Here is a 20,587-nt window from a genome sequence, read left to right as displayed (position 1 = left end):
TGCCTTCGGGCGGTGGGCTTTGTAGCACTTACAGCTGTAGGATCACTTAGGATCAGAGGCTTTGCCTTTGGCCTGTGGGCCTTGTAGCACTTTCAGCTGCAGGGTCACTTAGGGTCAGAGGCTTTGCCTTTGGGCGGTGGGCCTTGTAGCACTTTCAGCTGTAGGATCACTTAGGGTCAGAGGCTTTGCCTTTGGGTGGTCACCTTGTATCACTTTCAGCTGCAGAATCACTTAGGGTCAGAGGCTTTGTCTTTGGTGGTGGGCCTTGTAGCACTTTCAGCTGTAGGATCACTTAGGGTCAGAGGCTTTGCCTTTGGGCGGTGGGCCTTGTAGCACTTTCAGCTGTAGGATCACTTAGGGTCAGAGGCTTTGCCTTTGGGTGGTGGGTCTTGTAGCACTTCCAGCTGTGGGATCACTTAGGGTCAGAGGCTTTGCCTTTGGGTGGTGGGCCTTGTAGCACTTTCAGCTGTAGGATCACTTAGGGTCAGAGGCTTTGCCTTTGGGCGGTGGGCCTTGTAGGGCTATCAGCTGTAGGGTCACTTAGGGTCAGAGGCTTTGCCTTTGGGCGGTGGGCCTTGTAGCACTTTCAGCTGCAGGATCACTTAGGGTCAGAGGTTTTGCCTTTGGGTGGTGGGCCTTGTAGCACTTTCAGCTTTAGGATCACTTAGGGTCAGAGGCTTTGCCTTTGGGCGGTGGGCCTTGTAGCACTTTCAGCTGCAGGATCACTTAGGGTCAGAGGCTTTGCCTTTGGGCGGTGGGCCTTGTAGCACTATTAGCTGTAGGATCACTTAGGGTCAGAGGCTTTGCCTTTGGGCGGTGGGCCTTGTAGCACTTTCATCTGCAGGATCACTTAGGGTCAGAGGCTTTGCCTTTGGGTGGTCACCTTGTATCACTTTCAGCTGCAGGATCACTTAGGGTCAGATGTTTTGCCTTTGGGTGGTGGGCCTTGTAGCACTATCAGCTGTAGGATCACTTAGGGTCAGAGGCTTTGCCTTTGGGTGGTGGGCCTTGTAGCACTTCCAGCTGTAGGATCACTTAGGGTCAGAGGCTTTGCCTTTGGGCGGTGGGACTTGTAGCACTTTCAGCTGTAGGATCACTTAGGGTCAGAGGCTTTGCCTTTGGGCGGTGGGCCTTGTAGCACTTTTAGATGTAGGATCACTTAGGGTCAGAGGCTTTGCCTTTGGGCGGTGGGCCTTGTAGCACTATCGGCTGTAGGATCACTTAGGGTCAGAGGCTTTGCCTTTGGGTGGTGGGCCTTGTAGCACTTTTGGCTGTTGGATCACTTAGGTTCAGAGGCTTTGCCTTTGGGCGGTGGGCCTTGTAGCACTTTCAGCTGCAGGATCACTTAGGGTCAGAGGCTTTGCCTTTGGGCGGTGGGCCTTATAGGGCTATCAGCTGTAGGGTCACTTAGGGTCAGAGGCTTTGCCTTTGGGCGGTGGGCCTTGTAGCACTTTCAGCTGCAGGATCACTTAGGGTCAGAGGTTTTGCCTTTGGGTAGTGGGCCTTGTAGCACTTTCAGCTGTAGGATCACTTAGGGTCAGAGGCTTTGCCTTTGGGCGGTGGGCCTTGTAGCACTTTCAGCCGTAGGATCACTTAGGGTCAGAGGCTTTGCCTTCGGGCGGTGGGCTTTGTAGCCCTTTCAGCTGCAGGATCACTTAGGGTCAGAGGCTTTGCCTTTGGGCGGTGGGCCTTGTAGCACTATCAGCTGTAGGATCACTTAGGGTCAGAGGTTTGCCTTTGGGCGGTGGACCTTGTAGCACTTTCAGCTGCAGGATCACTTAGGGTCAGAGGCTTTGCCTTTGGGTGGTCACCTTGTATCACTTTCAGCTGCAGGATCACTTAGGGTCAGAGGCTTTGCCTTTGGGTGGTGGGCCTTGTAGCACTATCGGCTGTAGGATCACTTAGGGTCAGAGGCTTTGCCTTTGGGCGGTGGGCCTTGCAGTACTTTCGGCTGTAGGATCACTTAGGGTCAGAGGCTTTGCCTTTGGACGGTGGGTTTTGTAGCAATTTCAGCTGTAGGATCACTTAGGGTCAGAGGCTTTGCCTTTGGGCGGTGAGCCTTGTAGCACTTTCAGCTGTAGGATCACTTAGGGTCAGAGGCTTTGCCTTAGGGCGGTGGGCCTTGTAGCACTTTTAGCTGTAGGATCACTTAGGATCAGAGGCTTTGCCTTCGGCCTGTGGGCCTTGTAGCACTTTCAGCTGCAGGGTTACTTAGGGTCAGAGGCTTTGCCTTTGGGTGGTCACCTTGTATCACTTTCAGCTGCAGGATCACTTAGGGTCAGAGGCTTTGCCTTTGGGTGGTGGGCCTTGTAGCACTATCGGCTGTAGGATCACTTAGGGTCAGAGGCTTTGCCTTTGGGCGGTGGGCCTTGTAGCAATTTCAGCTGTAGGATCACTTAGGATCAGAGGCTTTGCCTTCGGCCTGTGGGCCTTGTAGCACTTTCAGCTGCAGGGTCACTTAGGGTCAGAGGCTTTGCCTTTGGGTGGTGGGCCTTGTAGCTCTTCCAGCTGTGGGATCACTTAGGGTCAGAGGCTTTGCCTTTGGCGGTGGGCCTTGTAGCACTTCCAGCTGTGGGATCACTTAGGGTCAGAGGCTTTGCCTTTGGGTGGTGGGCCTTGCAGCACTTCCAGCTGTGGGATCACTTAGGGTCAGAGGCTTTGCCTTTGGGTGGTGGGCCTTGTAGCACTTTCTGCTGTAGGATCACTTAGGGTCAGAGGCTTTGCCTTTGGGTGGTGGGTCTTGTAGCACTTCCAGCTGTGGGATCACTTAGGGTCAGAGGCTTTGCCTTTGGGTGGTGTGCCTTGTAGCACTTTCTGCTGTAGGATCACTTAGGGTCAGAGGCTTTGCCTTTGGGTGGTGGGTCTTGTAGCACTTTCAGCTGTTGGATCACTTAGGGTCAGAGGCTTTGCCTTTGGGTGGTGGGCCTTGTAGCACTTTCAGCTGTAGGATCACTTAGGGTCAGAGGCTTTGCCTTTGGGTGGTGGGCCTTGTAGCACTTCCAGCTGTAGGATCACTTAGGGTCAGAGGCTTTGCCTTTGGGCGGTGGGACTTGTAGCACTTTCAGCTGTAGGATCACTTAGGGTCAGAGGCTTTGCCTTTGGGCGGTGGGCCTTGTAGCACTTTCAGCTGTAGGATCACTTAGGGTCAGAGGCTTTGCCTTTGGGTGGTGGACCTTGTAGCACTATCAGCTGTGGGATCACTTAGGGTCAGAGGCTTTGCCTTTGGGTGGTGGGCCTTGTAGCACTTTTGGCTGTTGGATCACTTAGGTTCAGAGGCTTTGCCTTTGGGCGGTGGGCCTTGTAGCACTTTCAGCTGCAGGATCACTTAGGGTCAGAGGTTTTGCCTTTGGGTGGTGGGCCTTGTAGCACTTTCAGCTGTAGGATCACTTAGGTTCAGAGGCTTTGCCTTTGGGCGGTGGGCCTTGTAGCACTTTCAGCCGTAGGATCACTTAGGGTCAGAGGCTTTGCCTTTGGGCGGTGGGCCTTGTAGCACTTTCAGATGTAGGATCACTTAGGGTCAGAGGCTTTGCCTTTGGGCGGTGGGCCTTGTAGCACTATCGGCTGTAGGATCACTTAGGGTCAGAGGCTTTGCCTTTGGGTGGTGGGCCTTGTAGCACTTTTGGCTGTTGGATCACTTAGGTTCAGAGGCTTTGCCTTTGGGTGGTGGGCCTTGTAGCACTTTCAGCTGCAGGATCACTTAGGGTCAGAGGCTTTGCCTTTGGGCGGTGGGCCTTATAGGGCTATCAGCTGTAGGGTTACTTAGGGTCAGAGGCTTTGCCTTTGGGTGCTGGGTCTTGTAGCACTTTCAGCTGTAGGATCACTTAGGGTTAGAGGCTTTGCATTTGAGTGGTGGGTCTTGAATTTCTTTTATTCTAATATTGATCCTATTCCATGCAGAAGTTGATGTGTTACGAAGAGGGCTTTGAACACAATCTGGCAGGATACTGGGAGCCAGGGCAAGCACACAAGCATAGGTAAGCATAGGCAATATGGGGTCCCAGGATTTCAAATGTAGTAGTAGCCTGGTTGCTGAATTGTGCGCCCATTTTAATTTATTTATGAGAGGTGTTTGGGCTCTTAAATGTAGTTAATTTACATGCTCTAGCCAAGAGAGCATAACCCTGGCTGTGGAGGAGGCCTAGGAAGAAGAAAAGGAATTATACAACCCTGAACATATTTGTTGAAGATTTAACTACAGCATATATTTGTGGTTCCAGACTAAGAACTACATCTAGGATCAGGCAGGGCTGCATGCTGGCCCCATTCTTTTTTAACTTGTATATCAATGGACTGGGCGATGCATTAATCAGTAGTGCACAAGATTTCCCTCAGGTTGCTGGTCGGCCCATTCCGGTTCTTCTTTATGCGGATGATGCAGTTTTAATGGCAAGATCCCAAATTGGTCTCCAAAGGGTCCTTGACTGTTTCTCAGTTTTCATGAAGGATCTTGGTCTTAGTACCAACATATCTAAGACGTTTGTAATGAGATGCGGTCAAGGGACCATGAGACCAAAAGATGTATTTGTGGATGGCCAGAAGCTAGTATCAACTAAGAGTTTCTCATACCTCAGAGTACAATTTAATCACAATGACTCATGGGCTCAAACCATAACTATGAAAAAATTGTTGTTCATTCGGTCAGCCACCGCCCTCGCAACATTTAGGAAATTAGGAAGGAAACCCCCGGGGGAGCTCCTACAAATATTCAAAGCAAAATGCATTACTTCTGTTATGTATGGAGCAGGGGTGTGGGGCCTAGCTAACACTATGTTGCTGCAACAAGTTGAAAACTCATTTTTAAAATGTATTCTATCAGTTCCACTAAGTACCTCCTTTCATGTTTGCCACGAGGAGCTGGGTCTCCCTTTTATCTCTGACCTTATCAAAATAGAACCGATACTGTTGTGGCACAGTATCTGGTCAAAGGAACAGACACAGCTAAATAGGGAGATTCTGCAGGACTGTCTCAAATTAGACGGGGCTTTAAAGATTCCTTGGGTCAGGTTTGTGCGTGACTTTATGACTGATTTAGATCACCCAGAATACTTTACCGACCCCATGACCCTGCAGGCAATCCCTAGACTACTACTTAAAAAGGAGGGTTTATGCTTGCTGGAAACTGTTAGATTGTCAGGAGAACTCTTAAAGCCTAGTCAACACCAATTATTATTAACTACACTAAGAATGGAGCCATATTTGTCATTTGTGCCCGGTACCTATGATAGAATGTTATTGACTCGGTTTAGGTTCAATACTGTCCACAGACTAGTGGCCCTGCCTAAAATGAATGACTGGTCGCAACAGTTACCACTGTGTCCTTGTGACAACCAATCCTCTCAGTATACCATGCGTTTAGTCCTTTTTTGTAAATTTTACTCAGAGTTAAGGAAAGTGTGTTTAATTCCACTTATAAAATCTCAGGGGCTGGGGCAATGTCACCCTGATTTGATAAAACTTCAGTTACTGGAGAATGAACATGTCGCATGGAGGTTAGCCATGTTTTTAAAGAGAGTGCTTCGATTAAGAAAAAGTTTTATTAACGATGAATTCCAAACATAAACGAACCACCTCTCTATATTTGTATGGTCTTTTAATTAATGAAATGTGTATGTATCTTAAAATGACCAAATTGTACTGTATATTGTGATTTTTTATGCTTTTTAATTCATGGATTTTATTGGAAAATGGATTATTTTAATGCTTTTATGATTGTTAAAAAATAACAGTCGAATAAAGCTTTCCTTGACCTTGACATCTAGGATTACTTTTTTTACTTTTGATATGTGTATTACAGGGTGCACCTGGTAGTATTTCTTCATGCACAATGATGCATCATCAGCTAGCCATGTTTTAGCTATGAATTGTTGGATGTCTGTGACGTCATGCATGCAAAGTTTATTCTTTGATACTGAGTTTGCTTTGATGACCATGCATTTTTCAACTTTTGTTAATAATGAGAGACAGGTTTGATGTGTTCGTTTGATGGTTGTCCGGTGAGTAAGGGCTGCTTCTGTTTTTTAAATTATAATATTCTTGGGTATGACCTGGTTGATTCTGTGTGATATAAAAGAGGGAGATTTCATTAATTTAGGAAGCCCTGACCTCATTAGGATTGCCACTTAGTAAGTCTAACATTATCTGCTGTTAGGAAAATAAATAGTATTTGCACCCCCTCCCCCCCAGGAGCAAATGAAAGAAACTCACCAGACAGAGCAGTTTGCTCAGAAACAGAATGAAATGTATTTATTGGTACCCGTGCATGCTTGCTGATCAGCAAGGAAGAAGTCAGGTCACAAACTGGTGCTCTCAGCCTGCTTCTACCCTGAATAACTGGTTTCTGGGTAACGGTGGGAGGTAAACTCTGCTCCGCCAGGGGAGTTCATCAAGTTTTTTTTCACTCCACACTCAACTTGGAGGGCGGAGTTTTGCAAAAACTCCACCTACACCACTAAGCGGAGTTTACCAGCACCCACTAAACAAGTTGAGTGTTTAATGGGCAAACATGTATAACATACGCACAAATAACTTGTAATGAGTTTTAAAAACGATGGCTGGGGAAAAAAGGACGGTGATTTGCAAAATGTGCGCAGCTGGTCCCCATTGTATTTACAATTCTCATCACTTGGTATATTTCCATGAAGTGAAAGGGCTGGATGGGGCGGAACCGTTGAACACCAATGAGAAAACTATTTTGCCATGGCAATGCAGTAGAATCAAAAGTATTTTTTTACCTCAAGCCTTCTAACTCATGCTGTTAGTGAGTGATGCAGTAAACGTTGTATGCCAGCCCCTTAGGTCACCCCTTACCTGCCGGTGTCCGAGTGGGCATGTATGCCAGGGATCTGCTGTACGCTGCTGCTGTCTGCAGAGGCAAAGCGCGGGGAAGAGGCGACCCACCTTCATTACAGCACTGAAGAGACCAGCCACGGTGTAAACAAGGTGCAGAGCTGTGCAATGGGCTAGGCTGCAAAATTGGCCAGATAGGGTGGGAGAATCAGGCGGTGGGGATGGGGCCATGTTGAGATTCCCCCAGGCCGAAGTCCTCCTATCCTGTCATGTTGTTGGGGAGGCTGCTGGATGTAGGAGGGATTGAGTTGGACGGGTGGAGGGCAGTGACTCCAGCTGTGTACAGAGATGGCAGCTCCAAGGGAACGCTGCGAGCCAAGGCTCGATCTAGACAAGATTCACCCTGGTGATACTTGTCTAGATCGAGGCTTGTTACACAGCGTTTTCACTTCCTCTTAGAGTGGTCCGTGAGTGGGCAGAGTTGATCACCCCAGCAGCGTCAACTGACTACGCTTGCTGACTGACGAGACGTAGCTCCAATAGGACAGTCAAATCAAATGTTCATTAGTTAAATATTGTCCCAAGCTTGTCCGAACTTAATGCCGATCGACACACTGGTTCCCTCCATTTATGCCTCTTCTCTTCTGCACAGTTGGGACTGTACTACGGCACGTGCATGCTTCACCCGACATGACGGAGATAATAGGTGACATCTCCACCCCTGCGCACTGTCCCTCTAACATAGGGCCCAGAGAAGTGGTGAGCTTCAGCGAGTGGAACAACTCTGCCCGCACGTGGAAATTCACAGAATGCCACTGAGTTTTTTTTCAACTCCGCGGTATTCCACATAGTGTAACTCCTTGAGCTACACCCACCCTTATTTCTGGGTCCTATATACATTAAGAAATGCAACGTCAACGGAACTAGCCTAAGGCACAGTTCCAAATATGGCTAACAGGGATATGCAAGATCTGCACCATGCCAATTTTAAACAGCTAAATATGGGTAGCACAGAAATGCAGGCTCGGCACTGTGCCAATTATACTACAGGCATACAGTGTAAGTAAAATGAACTACCAGATAAGCAAACTAACATGGAGTCAGGACAAGCAAAGTAACTTCTGAGTTGGTTCTGAACAGCGTTGAAGCTTTTCCAGGCAAGGTCAGATTTGGAAGCCTTTGCAGCTCCTGGCAGCTTGCTACAGTGTGATATATATAAGCATGATATCTTTGTAGTGCACAAATATGAATATATATGGATATAGATATATATATATTTTCCCCCCACAATTCGCTCTTTAGGATAATCCTGACCTTCATTAGTGTAAAACCTATATATATATATACATATATCAAACAAAGTATGTTGTTTTTGAGCACTTCCTCTCGGCGAACCAAAGACAACACGAATCCCAGAATGCAGACACGAATATTTTATTTCTTAGAGCTGCAAAATCTGACGCGTTTCGGGCGGGTGCCCTTGCTCACAGATTGTCAGTTATCGGCCATGACTCTTCTTTTAAAATATGCTGTGCAGACACCACATGTGATCATAAATATAAACAACATACTATTTGCCACTTTTTACCATTTTCTGATGGGTGAGTCTTTCTTCTACCTAGTCAAATATCATCTGACATTTTGATGGTAAAGAGATTTTCTGTTACGTTTTCTTGATATATATACTCTTTTTTAAATATATACACATTTTTAAACTGCATCAATGCAAGATTTTTCTATAAGCAAACATCAGTTTTTTGGCTATTGATTACAACCATATTTAAATAATGTTAATTCATTGTTCATTTCTCACTATTTTATGAGAAACCTAAAGCCAATTCGTGTACATGTTAATAGCCTATACTTCAAACCATGTGCAAATATCGCAATTCTCTGTGCAAAATCCGCAAATAAATATATCTTTTGCCAAAAAATGTGCAAAATACTCAATTAGTATATTTTTACATGTGCAAAAATACGCAAAGATGTTTTTTGTAAACAAATGTCCAAAAATGTGCAAAGTACGCAATTAGTACACATACATGTGCAAAGATTTTTTTGTAAACAAATGTATTCTGAATAGTGCAAATTGCGCTTGTATTGGCTATAATATATATTTACTGTATCATGATAATTAAGGACGAACCGTCTATGTACAACCTAAATGCTAATTGATTGGAAATGACCTGATTTGTTGCTATATTTAATTTAAAAAACGTTGTTTCATCTCTTTTATAAAAACGAAAGAATATGGACCCTATTTTTTTGTTCAATTTCTGAAGTGCAATAATAAAATGTGCGACCCACATATAAAAATAAAATACATTTTAAAAAGGCAAATTCCCAAAATAGGCTTAACATTTTTTAATTGTTCTGCAACAAAAAAAAAGAGAAAGATCAACAGTGCGGCAGGGAAGGTGCCTATGTGCAGATCTATTGACTGATGCTTTCCTAATACCGTCTATTATAGAAATGGTACAGGACCTCCGTGGTACTAAGTCCGTTAGGAAATTTGCTATCTAGTTCTAGAATTGTTTTCGATTCCAACCTTCTCAGCATTTTATCTCTATCTCCTCCCCTTCGTGGTTTTGGAATTGCTGCTATTACAAAGTATTTTAGGCACTGCAGATCATTGTTATGCACAGACTTAAAATGTCTGGCCACTGGGTACGAGCTGTCGTTATTAACGATTGCCCGGAGATGCTGGAGGATTCTGACATGCACCTGTAGCTTGGTGCTACCCACATATCTCAAGCCACAGGTGCATGTCAGGACATAGACGGCATACTCAGTTTTACAATTGTAGGACCCCTTAATGTTTACCATTTCTGGACTGAATGGGGTGGTATATTGTGTCGTATTAGTTCCAAACCTGCAAGCCCTGCAGCTGGAACATTTGACGAATCCCGGCCGGGACTGAAACCACATTTGGCTTTTACTTGATTCTGGAAAACTTTTACTGATTTGAGTTTTCATGGAAGGTCCCTTCCTATATGTAATTGTTGGAGTGTTGGGAAGTCGGGGAGCTAAAACTGCATCTGTTAAAAGAATCGGCCAGCTATGTGTTAAAATAGACCTGATCTTTCTTTCTTGACGGTAGTAGGTGGTCACAAACCTTGGTACTGAATCTGGGTTATTTGCCACTGTATCTGTATTGATGATTTTCTCACTTATCAGAAGGGATTCTCTGGACCAAGCCTGCATTTTATTAAGCGCTTGATTTAAAATGACATCTTTGTATCCTCTTTGTTTGAATCTTTCTAGTGCTTGTGAGGTACAAATGGCTAGATCTTCCTCTGTGCTGCATATGCGTTTAAGTCTTAATAATTCCCCATAGGGAATATTATTGATGACGTGTTTGGGGTGAGCACTGCTGGCGTGTAATATGGTGTTTCCAGCAGTGCTTTTTCTGTGGAGTTTAGTTGCAATTTGTCGCTCCTGAAAGAAAACCTTTACGTCTAAGAAATCAACTTCTTGTCTACTGATAGTCGAAGTAAACTTTGGATTTTCATGATTGATATTGATCTCTCTAGAAAATTCCTTAGCACTACTTTCATCACCCTTCCATAAAATAAAAACGTCATCAATGTAACGCATCCATTTTAGCACCTGGCCCGAGAAAGTCACATGGTGTGTGCGCCTGAGGACCTGCTCCTCCCACCAGCCCACGTGCAAGCACGCGTAGCTGGGAGAGAAGCAGGCCCCCATCACCACTCCTCTCTTTTGTAGATGTATTTCATTGCCAAACATAAAATAATTATTATTTAGGCACCAAGTAACCAATTCAACAACCCTTTTGTTATGACTGTAACAATGTAATGATCTGGTTCCTAAAAAATATTCTAATGCTTTTAACCCAGTATGATGTTCTATACTTGTATACAGTGATTCGACATCTAGCGTGATAAATATCAAATCTTCAGTCTCGGGAATATTTCTGATCTTTCTTAAAAAGTCACCGGTGTCTTTAATATAAGTTGGCAAACTTGTTACTAAGTCCTGTAGAAAATAATCAATATATTCAGTGATGTGTTCCGAAACACTCTGTATGGCTGATATAATGGGACGTCCAGGAACTGGAAATATTTCTTTGTGCACCTTTGGTATTACATATAGTCTTGGTAGAACTGGATTCTCAACATGTAGAAATTGGAATTCCTGCATTGAAATCATCCCTTCTCTTTTCCATTTAAGAAGGATTTTTTTTAGTTGATCTCTGGCAACATTGTATTGTTTAAAACTGGATTTGGCATAGCACAGAGGATCGCTTAGTTGTTTTTGAGCTTCAGCAATATATTGTTTCTGCGGCCAAATAACAATATTACCACCCTTGTCTGATGTCGTGACAATATGTCAGGTTGTAAACAGGCAACCCACTAACCTGTCTCTCCGAATGCAGCAGGAACGATGGATGATGCTAGATAACCCCGTCCCCCACCACGGAAACGCCCCCGAGGTTTCGAACACCCCTCAAGGAACGACTCCGCACGGGGGAAAGGGATAAAACGGGACAAAGGAAAGAAGAAAAAAAAAAGGTGCAGCTACTAAGTCCCACTCCAGGATGGGAATGAAGCGAACCTCCGTCGGTGTCGGGAGCCCCTGCCAGCTAGCCCTGTTTTTCCGGGACAGGCAATTGCAGGCAACCCAGTCTGAGACTCGAGCTCACGGAGGAGGAATGTTAGACACCTTAGAGCCCACACAGCTTGTCATAGACACTTGTCCTGACTTATGCTTTCAGCAGCACGTCATTATCTATGTTCAGCATCAAACAAAAGAAGGCACTTAGCTGACGGACGGCAGTCCCGGAGTTCTCTGACACAGTGTCCGTGCAGAACGGTCTCCGTAGTCCTACAGGCACCCAGCGCCTTTACTCAAGCACCACGCCTTTGTGTCCAGCCTCTACGAAAGAAAATGAAGGAAGTAACGGGTCACGGGATCCGAGCCTTTCAAGCGGCTCGCCGACGAGCCGTTGCTCGTGAAGGAAAATAACGTGGCCGGTTCTCGGGGAGTACCACTGCGGACTCGCACCCGTAGACCGGGAAAGGAACAGCGTTCGCCGTGTGCTACAGCACGGTACGTGAGGGCTGCACGGTAGCAGCAGCGGCAGCGGGTTCGGGTCTCTCGCACGGTTCCTTGCGTTCGGAATGGCAGTCGGCAAGGTTCAGTGACGCCCACGCTCGGAGCGCGCCTCGGTACTTCAAGGAAGGATTCAGACACTCCAAGGTAAGGAATCGTTCGTAGCCAGGAAACGGAGAGGTACAGAGCCTCGGGGAAAATGCTCGGGAGCTTTGATTGACAAGCACCGTTCAAGGGGGAGGGAGGTGCTTATATACCCTTCCGATGCCTGTGTTACGTGATGGCCGCTTGGCCTTATGGGAGATGGAGTCCGGAGAGGAGCAGCATTCATACGGACACTCATACTTGTCGATTTCCCCCCCACTACCTATGCCGAAACGTGACAGTACCCCCTCTCAACGACCGGCGACCCGCCGGTCCGCCAGGTTTGGAAGGGAAGCGCGCATGGAAGTGCCGAATTAGTACAGGACAATGTAAATTGCTCTTGGGTTCCCAGGAACGGTCCTCCGGACCGTACCCTTTCCAGTCAATGAGATAATAGACCCTCCCCCGCTGCACCTTGGAATCGAGAATGCGTCTAACTTCGTATTCTTCTTCCCCATCTATCTCTACAGGCTGCGGCCGAGGAGGTAGTCTTGTGCTGGGAAGGCAGGGCCGTCGCAGGGAAACGTGGAAGACGGGATGTATATGCCACGAATGGGGGAGTTTTAATTTCATGGCTACAGGGTTGATTACTTTATCCACTACATAGGGACCCACGTATTTCGGCTTTAGCCTATTACTTCCCCTGAGTTTTAAATGTTTTGTAGCCAGCCATACCCTATCCCCCACTCCATACGATGGTTCTGCGGAACGTTTCTGGTCTGCATTGGCCTTGTCACGGGATTGGGCGGTGCTTAGTTGTGTTCTAGCGGAGTGTAAGACCTTACGGAGATGCGCATGATGCTCCTGAATGGTAGGGTGTTTTGACTGAGCAGGCCACTCGAAGGGTAACATATTCGGATGGTGACCTTGTAAGCAGAAGAATGGTGCACACCCTAAAGAGGAATGGTTGGCATTGTTGTAAGCGAATTCCGCAGTCCAGAGAAGTGTACTCCATTCCTCTTCGTGTTGTATGGTGAAGCACCTGAGGTACTGTTCCAATGTTTGGTTCAGTCTTTCGGTTTTGCCATCTGTTTGCGGATGGTAACTCGTTGATAACCGGGCATCAATTTTCATGGATTCACAAAAGGCCTTCCAGAATCTGGACGTGAACTGAGTCCCCCTATCGGTGATGAGGACCGCTGGGATCCCGTGGAGACGTGCAATATGTTGAAGAAACACTTGAGCCAATTCCGCTGCAGAGGGCACCTTGGGGAGGGCGATGAAGTGACCCATCTTAGTAAGGTGATCGACTACTACCAATATGGTGGTCTGCCCTTATCTGGGTGGCATGTCGACGATGAAGTCCATTGACAATGTGTGCCAGGGTGTTGGAGGTATGGGAATGGGCCGCAAGAGCCCACTAGGTCTTTGATGTAGGGCTTTTCCTTGAGCGCAAACCGCACATTCGGAGACATAGGAAGTGGTATCCGCTGACAAGGTTGGCCACCAAAAAGTGTCTCTTCATTGCTTGCATGGTTTTGTGGATTCCCAAATGTCCTCCCAAAGGTGAGTCGTGTATCCATTGCATAGCTTGTTGCTGTAAAGGCCCGTCAGGCACAAATAAGTTGTCGTCCTGGTACAGCAGTCCATTTCTACTTGTTCGTCTTCCTGGTGCTTCGTCGATCCATGCTTGGGCATCAAGTTTCAGGACATGATCCTTTACTCGCTCTAGAAAGGCGTGGTGGGTCGTGGAAGCCAGGAACGTGTCTGGAAAGGAAGCGTGGTGTAGGATTACTGGGGGTTCTTCTTGTGGCACTAGATTCACTTCTGGTGGCGGAGTTTGCCGCGATAGGGCATCAGCCTTGCCGTTTTGTGGCCCAGGTCGGTACTTGATTACGAAGTTGTAGTCGGCGAAGAACAATGACCAACGGAGCTGTCTCGGCGTCAGTGCTCTGGCAGTCTTTAGGAACAACAGGTTTCTATGGTCCGTAAAGATCTCCACGGTGTGCTTAGCTCCTAACAGGTAGTGTCTCCACTCTTCGCAGGCTCTTTTTATTGCTAGCAGCTCCTTGTCAGTGATGCTATAGTTGACCTCGCAAGGAGTGAGTTTTTTAGAATAAAAGGCCACTGGGTGGAGTTGACCTGTACTAGGATGCCGTTGAGAGAGAATGCCCCCTATGGCGTAATGTGAGGCGTCTGTTTCCACCACAAAAGGAAGAGCCGTATCCGGGTGTCTTAATACTGGGGCTTGGGTGAAACATAGTTTAAGTTCCTGGAAGGCGTGTTCTGCTGCTTCTGTCCATAGAAATCTGGCTCCTTTCCGGAGTAGAAGCGTGAGGGGTTGGATAATGCGAGAGAATTCCTTGATGAACCTGCAATAGAAATTCGCGAATCCCAGGAAACTTTGCAGAGCCTTGACCGTAGTAGGGGATTCCCACTGCACTATGGCTTGGGTCTTTTTACTGTCCATACACAGGCCATGGGGTCCTATGATGTACCCTAGAAATTCCACTTCCTCGGCGTGAAAAAGACACTTTTCCAGCTTAGCGTACAGAGCATACCTCTGTAGTCGTTCCAGTACTTCTGCCACATGACGTACATGTTCTTCTTTTGAAGAAGAGTAAACAAGGATGTCGTCAATGTAGACTATGCATGAAATGTCTAGGAGTCCTCGCAACACCTCATCCATAAAATATTGAAAGGCTGCGGGTGCGTTGCAGAGACCGAAAGGCATGACCTGATATTCATAAAGCCCAAACTTTGTTCGGAAAGCGGTCTTCCATTCGTCTCCGCGTCGCACCCGCACCAGATGGTAGGCTCCCCTTAGGTCCAACTTGGTAAAGATAGTGGCTCCTTTAAGTTGATCTAGTAAGACGGGTATCTAGGGTAAGGGGTATCTATTCTTTATAGTCACCTTGTTGATGGCTCTGTAGTCTATGCACGCCCGCAAGCCTCCCTCTTTCTTAGGTATAAAAAAGAGGGGGGAGGAGGCTTGAGAGGATTAGGGACGAATGAATCCGTTAGACAACATTTCGGCTAGATACTGCTGTAAATACGTTGTTTCTGCTTCCTGAGAGCATATACCCGACTGCATGGTATTAGTGCTCCTGGTTCTAGTTCAATCACGCAGTCGTAGTTCCTGTGTGGAGGCAACTTCCCTGCCTCTTGTTTGCTGAACACTGCTTGGAACTGTAGATATTCGGGCGGTAGAGTGGAGGTATAACATACTGTCTGGGTGTGGCGTCCTAACGCAAGTAGCTTGGCGGGGCGTTCCGGATTTTTGGTGCTCATGACTGTTTGTCTTGTGCAGTGCTCTTTGCAGAACGTCGAATTCATTGAGACAGAACGTGCTGCCCATTGTATCAAGGGGTCATGGTAGGTCAACCAAGGCCTCCCCAGTATTAACTTGAATTGGGGGGCATCAATCAAGTCAAATTGGATGTATTCAAAGTGCTGTTCCCCTATTTGCATCAGTAAAGGTTGAGTATGGAAACGTATCAATCCTGAGGTCAACGCGGACCCATCCACTGCCTTCACGGTTTCGGGATGTTCCTTTTTCATACAAGGGACACAGATTTCGTCGGCGTACTGTTGGTCGATAAAATTACCCGTGGCCCCGGAATCCAACAGGGCATGGACAACTATGAGTGTTCCTGAAGGTAGTTCCAAGGTCACGCATAAATTCATATGGGCCACCATATACTGGACCGTGTTGGCCACCGAAGGAGAGACCTCTTCTTCAGGGGGTCTCAAACAAGGGGTCTCTATCTCGTTTGAGAGCGTCAGTTTTCCGACTCTTCTGCTGTATATTCCACCACTGAGAGAGTTCGATCTGTCGGGGTTGTTCTCCTGGTGAGCCGAGAGCGTGACTTGCATTCTTTAATGAAATGGCCGGGTTTCTCGCAGTACAGACAGAACCTCTGCTTTCGTCGTTGTTCTCTTTCTTCCTGACTTAAGGGACCTCGGACTCCACCGATTTGCATGGGTTCGGCGCCATCGTTGGCGGTGGATCGTTCATCCGTTACAGGTTTAGGTCGGGGCACGTAGGTTCTTGCTTCGGAACGATACCTGTCCCCTTTCCGCTCCTGGAGCCTATGGTCCAACTGCACTGTGAGGTCAATCAGTTCTTCACATGACTCTGGCATCTGTACTACTTGTGCGAGCACGTCCTTTAGTTCACCCTTAAGCCCTTGATAGAACATGGACGATCTTTTTTCCACAGGCCAATTTGTTTCAACCAGGAGTCGGTTGAAATTGGTGATATAAGTGAGGAGGTCTTGTGATCCCTGTTTAAGGGTGAGCAATTCCTTGTCCAACGATAGGTGGTGTGCCTTGCGGTCAAACAGCTTACGTATGTCATCACAGAAGTCCAAATAGTTATACAAGACAGGATCGTCTCTTTCTATTAGTGGAAGGGCCCAATTTGCAGCATTGCCCCCTAAGTAGGACATGATAAAGGCCGTCTTGGCTTGGTCGGTGGGAAATACCGCAGGTTTGCACATGAAATGTAGTCGGCACTGACCCAGAAAAATACCGAATTTCTATGGGTCCCCATAGAACCGTTCAGGAGGCGCCAAAGGCAAATGCATTGGCTGTATCACATGCACCGAGGGGATTCCCGCACCCTGTGTCCCCCCTCCTTGTGTGTGCGGTATGGTTCTAGTGGCCTGAGTGCGATCTGTCACTGGGGATGGTAAAGTCCAATCCCTGATGTAGGAACCATTCCCTCTACCCCCTGTAGGGGTGGTTCTAGTGAGCCCAGCTACCTCCCTTCTCATGGATCCCATTTCATTTCGTAACTCCTGATTCTCTCCTCTGAATGCATCTACCTCTAAACGCAAGGCAGTCAGGGTTTCTAGAACGGACAAAAGAATCGTGGATGGATCCATCGCTCAGGCTGCAAGCAATCGTGGGCTTGTCAATCTGTCAGGTTGTAAACAGGCAACCCACTAACCTGTCTCTCCGAATGCAGCAGGAACGATGGATGATGCTAGATAACCCCGTCCCCCACCACGGAAACGCCCCCGAGGTTTCGAACACCCCTCAAGGAACGACTCCGCACGGGGGAAAGGGATAAAACGGGACAAAGGAAAGAAGAAAAAAAAAAGGTGCAGCTACTAAGTCCCACTCCAGGATGGGAATGAAGCGAACCTCCGTAGGTGTCGGGAGCCCCTGCCAGCTAGCCCTGTTTTTCCGGGACAGGCAATTGCAGGCAACCCAGTCTGAGACTCGAGCTCACGGAGGAGGAATGTTAGACACCTTAGAGCCCACACAGCTTATCATAGACACTTGTCCTGACTTATGCTTTCAGCAGCACGTCATTATCTATGTTCAGCATCAAACAAAAGAAGGCACTTAGCTGACGGACGGCAGTCCCGGAGTTCTCTGACACAGTGTCCGTGCAGAACGGTCTCCGTGGTCCTACAGGCACCCAGCGCCTTTACTCAAGCACCACGCCTTTGTGTCCAGCCTCTACGAAAGAAAATGAAGGAAGTAACGGGTCACGGGATCCGAGCCTTTCAAGCGGCTCACCGACGAGCCGTTGCTCGTGAAGGAAAATAACGTGGCCGGTTCTCGGGGAGTACCACTGCGGACTCGCACCCGTAGACCGGGAAAGGAACAGCGTTCGCCGTGTGCTACAGCACGGAACGTGAGGGCTGCACGGTAGCAGCAGCGGCAGCGGGTTCGGGTCTCTCGCACGGTTCCGTGCGTTCGGAATGGCAGTCGGCAAGGTTCAGTGACGCCCACGCTCGGAGCGCGCCTCGGTACTTCAAGGAAGGATTCATACACTCCAAGGTAAGGAATCGTTCGTAACCAGGAAACGGAGAGGTACAGAGCCTCGGGGAAAATGCTCGGGAGCTTTGATTGACAAGCACCGTTCAAGGGGGAGGGAGGTGCTTATATACCCTTCCGATGCCTGTGTTACGTGATGGCCGCTTGGCCTTATGGGAGATGGAGTCCGGAGAGGAGCAGCATTCATACGGACACTCATACTTGTCGATTTCCCCCCCACTACCTATGCCGAAACGTGACAGTACCCCCTCTCAACGACCGGCGACCCGCCGGTCCGCCAGGTTTGGAAGGGAAGCGCGCATGGAAGTGCCGAATTAGTACAGGACAATGTAAATTGCTCTTGGGTTCCCAGGAACGGTCCTCCGGACCGTACCCTTTCCAGTCAATGAGATAATAGACCCTCCCCCGCTGCACCTTGGAATCGAGAATGCGTCTAACTTCGTATTCTTCTTCCCCATCTATCTCTACAGGCTGCGGCCGAGGAGGTAGTCTTGTGCTGGGAAGGCAGGGCCGTAGCAGGGAAACGTGGAAGACGGGATGTATATGCCACGAATGGGGGAGTTTTAATTTCATGGCTACAGGGTTGATTACTTTATCCACTACATAGGGACCCACGTATTTCGGCTTTAGCCTATTACTTCCCCTGAGTTTTAAATGTTTTGTAGCCAGCCATACCCTATCCCCCACTCCATACGATGGTTCTGCGGAACGTTTCTGGTCTGCATTGGCCTTGTCACGGGATTGGGCGGTGCTTAGTTGTGTTCTAGCGGAGTGTAAGACCTTACAGAGATGCGCATGATGCTCCTGAATGGTAGGGTGTTTTGACTGAGCAGGACACTCGAAGGGTAACATATTCGGATGGTGACCTTGTAAGCAGAAGAATGGTGCACACCCTAAAGAGGAATGGTTGGCATTGTTGTAAGCGAATTCCGCAGTCCAGAGAAGTGTACTCCATTCCTCTTCGTGTTGTAGGGTGAAGCACCTGAGGTACTGTTCCAATGTTTGGTTCAGTCTTTCGGTTTTGCCATCTGTTTGCGGATGGTAACTCGTTGATAACCGGGCATCAATTTTCATGGATTCACAAAAGGCCTTCCAGAATCTGGACGTGTACTGAGTCCCCCTATCGGTGATGAGGACCGCTGGGATCCCGTGGAGACGTACAATATGTTGAAGAAACACTTGAGCCAATTCCGCTGCAGAGGGCACCTTGGGGAGGGCGATGAAGTGACCCATCTTAGTAAGGTGATCGACTACTACCAATATGGTGGTCTGCCCTTATCTGGGTGGCATGTCGACGATGAAGTCCATTGACAATGTGTGCCAGGGTGTTGGAGGTATGGGAATGGGCCGCAAGAGCCCACTAGGTCTTTGATGTAGGGCTTTTCCTTGAGCGCAAACCGCACATTCGGAGACATAGGAAGTGGTATCCGCTGACAAGGTTGGCCACCAAAAGTGTCTCTTCATTGCTTGCATGGTTTTGTGGATTCCCAAATGTCCTCCCAAAGGTGAGTCGTGTATCCATTGCATAGCTTGTTGCTGTAAAGGCCCGTCAGGCACAAATAAGTTGTCGTCCTGGTACAGCAGTCCATTTCTACTTGTTCGTCTTCCTGGTGCTTCGTCGATCCATGCTTGGGCATCAAGTTTCAGGACATGATCCTTTACTCGCTCTAGAAAGGCGTGGTGGGTCGTGGAAGCCAGGAACGTGTCTGGAAAGGAAGCGTGGTGTAGGATTACTGGGGGTTCTTCTTGTGGCACTAGATTCACTTCTGGTGGCGGAGTTTGCCGCGATAGGGCATCAGCCTTGCCGTTTTGTGGCCCAGGTCGGTACTTGATTACGAAGTTGTAGTCGGCGAAGAACAATGACCAACGGAGCTGTCTCGGCGTCAGTGCTCTGGCAGTCTTTAGGAACAACAGGTTTCTATGGTCCGTAAAGATCTCCACGGTGTGCTTAGCTCCTAACAGGTAGTGTCTCCACTCTTCGCAGGCTCTTTTTATTGCTAGCAGCTCCTTGTCAGTGATGCTATAGTTGACCTCGCAAGGAGTGAGTTTTTTAGAATAAAAGGCCACCGGGTGGAGTTGACCTGTACTAGGATGCCGTTGAGAGAGAATGCCCCCTATGGCGTAATGTGAGGCGTCTGTTTCCACCACAAAAGGAAGAGCCGTATCCGGGTGTCTTAATACTGGGGCTTGGGTGAAACATAGTTTAAGTTCCTGGAAGGCGTGTTCTGCTGCTTCTGTCCATAGAAATCTGGCTCCTTTCCGAAGTAGAAGCGTGAGGGGTTGGATAATGCGAGAGAATTCCTTGATGAACCTGCGATAGAAATTCGCGAATCCCAGGAAACTTTGCAGAGCCTTGACCGTAGTAGGGGATTCCCACTGCACTATGGCTTGGGTCTTTTTACTGTCCATACACAGGCCATGGGGTCCTATGATGTACCCTAGAAATTCCACTTCCTCGGCGTGAAAAAGACACTTTTCCAGCTTAGCGTACAGAGCATACCTCTGTAGTCGTTCCAGTACTTCTGCCACATGACGTACATGTTCTTCCTTTGAAGAAGAGTAAAGAAGGATGTCGTCAATGTAGACTATGCATGAAATGTCTAGGAGTCCTCGCAACACCTCATCCATAAAATATTGAAAGGCTGCGGGTGCGTTGCAGAGACCGAAAGGCATGACCTGATATTCATAAAGCCCAAACTTTGTTCGGAAGGCGGTCTTCCATTCGTCTCCGCGTCGCACCCGCACCAGATGGTAGGCTCCCCTTAGGTCCAACTTGGTAAAGATAGTGGCTCCTTTAAGTTGATCTAGTAAGACGGGTATCAAGGGTAAGGGGTATCTATTCTTTATA

The 20,587-nt window shown here is 47.8% G+C and overlaps 1 protein-coding gene across 1 annotated transcript in view; it reads right to left on the bottom strand.

Annotated features, from left to right (window-relative positions):
* Positions 1-7,627, bottom strand: part of NPHS1 (NPHS1 adhesion molecule, nephrin) — a 526,308-nt gene extending 518,681 nt beyond the window's left edge. The window contains exon 1 of the mRNA XM_085615945.1: positions 6,808-7,627. The gene's annotated coding sequence lies outside the window, so the exon portion shown is untranslated. The remainder of the gene's footprint in view (positions 1-6,807) is intronic.
* Positions 7,628-20,587: the final 12,960 nt, after the last annotated feature.

The sequence above is a fragment of the Triturus cristatus genome, chromosome 7, assembly GCF_964204655.1.
Source record: "Triturus cristatus chromosome 7, aTriCri1.1, whole genome shotgun sequence".
NCBI lineage: Eukaryota > Metazoa > Chordata > Amphibia > Caudata > Salamandridae > Triturus > Triturus cristatus.
Note: the sequence above shows the minus strand (reverse complement) of the source record. Positions and strands in the feature narration are given on the sequence as shown.